Below are 2,683 nucleotides of genomic sequence, written 5' to 3' on the forward strand. Positions count from 1 at the left end.
GGATGACAAATATAGTGCTAGTCGGGGAAATGTGCGCTTTGTTAATACTTTACGAGAAGAGAATGTGTCTTAATTAGGTAGCAGTGGAGTGCCTTCTAATGTTGAAAGGGGCTAAGACATCTTGTCAGTCAGACATTTTCTCTTTGCCTGTTAGAAAGGCACAGCATCTTTCTGAACCCCTGGTAGGTGTATTGTTTGTAAACAACTTGAAAAAACGTTTGTGTGAATTAAAGTTCTTTCAGCGCTGTCTTTAGGGATTGAATACCTTCTATTCTAATCAGATTTTAATTTACAAAAAGGAAGTATTTTTCTTAAATCTAAATCTCAGTCTGTATGTTTTTGGCATCTTGGATAAAGAGAGAAAAGGTGTTAGACTTTTATAGCAACCTGTAGGCTGTCTGGAAAACCCGCATCTTTAGCAGATGCTCTGTCTTTGGTATGCTAAACTGTGTGCACGACAGACTAAACCACTTCTAATTCAGCAAGCAGTGAAATAACAAATGCAAAACATAACTTTTTTTTCAGGCCACTGAGACTTTGTGCTGTGGTTTACATAGTGCGTAATGTAAACACGTTTGTAGTCAAAATACTTTGTCGCGTTGCTCTAGTATACAAGTGACTGGAGATGAACTTTGTTGGAACGTTGAAATGTGTGCCATTTGCATGCAAATGTAATTAAATAGAAAGTGTTCTGATTTTTCTCCATTGTGATTCTAAACCTTCGTCATTTTACTCCTCCACCAGCCAGCTGAAGCTCCTCGCCGTGTTGCTGTGCTGGCAGATGGGCGCTGCATACCAGTTTCCTGTTGTAGACACTGTAATGTCACGAATCAGCTTTGATTTTTATCAAGTGTTGAGGATGAGCTGTGAAGCGCAAATGAAATAGCCAAAGTAGCAGGTGAAACGACTAAACCCGTGTGCTGTAGGTGAAGGTGACTCCTCAAACTACGCGGCTCCTCATCCACGAGGAGCTCCTCAAACTACGAGGCTCCTCATCCCTGTCCCATCGTTTGAGCTCTGTTATGTGAGTGCTGCAGAGATTCTTCACTTTCTTTCGCTCCTGCCATTGTCTTTAATGGTTTTGAGTATTTTCCCTTTAAGGTTTACCAGGTAGGAAGCGGTCTTCTTCCTCCTTCCTCTTGTGTCTGTGCTTGTGTAAGTGTTAATATGAGATCTTCTTTGTTTCTGTATTTGTGCGTAGTATTCTTGGTGACAGCATGGATGTGTACAGTTTGGGAATTAAGTAAATAGCTTGCTGCATAGGGTCCTATCAGTTCTATTTTATAGTTAACCTTTGTGTCATTGGGTTGGAAATAAGCATTAGTTAAGCGCAGGAGACCTACGTTAAGTAGTTGCACTTGAAAAACTGACTGAGAAAAGGTGTTGACTTTGCACGCTTATATGCTGGCTAACTTCATATGAACCTGTTTAAAACATGTAAAGACAGATGCTGCTTTAATACTGAAATGGGTAAAACTAGCTTGGACTAAGTGTGTGTCCAAAAAGATGTGCAAACACTGCTCCTTCCAGTAGCCTGAAATGCAAATGAAATTATGCCGTTGCTCATGTGCAAGGTCATGAAATTAAGTAAATATACGTGATAATTTATCTCACCTGCTATTATTGGCAACAAACTGTGAGGGAGGGAGCAAAGCGGGGAGAAAGCTAGGTGAATTTGAGGTGTTATCTGGCCGTGCAAGAGCACTGCATTACAAGATGTGAAGTTTTAGATCAAATATTAAGAAGAAATAACCGAGATCACTCGACCCATTTGCAGAGAGTTCATTTATATGTATTTAGCAATCTTTAATTGTATGATCTCATGGTATGTTTTTTCAGGGTCTTTTTTAGGAAATGGAACGGATGGTGCCTAGGTTGGGAAAAATCACCCACCTGAAGATCTGAGATACTATAAATTTGAGATGTGAAGCAGTGAGTTTTGGTTATAGTGCTGCATTACCAGAAGTGGATTTCCTGTGTGAACTACCTTAATTTTTTGGTGAAAAAGGTCTACCAAGGAGATGTCATATTTAATGGACTAAGTCTGGGACAGCACAAGTTCTTGTTAAATAAGAGTACCTTCAAAACTGGGGGGGTGGGGTGGGGTGACTGCTTTTCAACGGGTTGAGTTGTTGCTTGTGACAAAAGCTGAAATACTTCAGCTGGGTGTAGGTATGTCTTGGTCAGGAAGTTTCTTTTGAAGTCAGTAGAACTTGGATTTCTAACGTCTTTTTTTCTACTTTTCAGTGTTTGATGTAACAAAGTCATCCTGTTTCAGTGAAAGCCATATAACCTTTAACAGATACTGAGGCATTTTGGTTTTCTTTGTTATTGTTTTGAACTGACAGGCCTTATACAAACAGAGTGCTTTTAATAACAAAAAGAGTTTTAGCCCCTGATTGGTACAGGTACATACATGCTTACTCTTGGATGGTAGATTCAGTAATTTAACTCCTGTAAATTGGCCTGCTGTAGTCAGGCATCATCTGTAGTGCCAGAAAATTAAAGTCTAATAAACCTTATTCGGTTGTTTATTTTCTTAACCGAGATGAAGATAGTGTATTTGAGAAGCCTTAATTTAAAAATCTTCCTGCTCAGGAATGCTCGATGTAGCAGTTTTAATGCTTTGTAACATAGTTTTTACAAGAACTGCTTCTCAGCTTCCACCCCCCCACCCCACACC

This window comes from Egretta garzetta, unplaced genomic scaffold (assembly GCF_000687185.1).
Source record: "Egretta garzetta isolate BGI_Z169 unplaced genomic scaffold, ASM68718v1 scaffold204, whole genome shotgun sequence".
Taxonomy (NCBI): domain Eukaryota; kingdom Metazoa; phylum Chordata; class Aves; order Pelecaniformes; family Ardeidae; genus Egretta; species Egretta garzetta.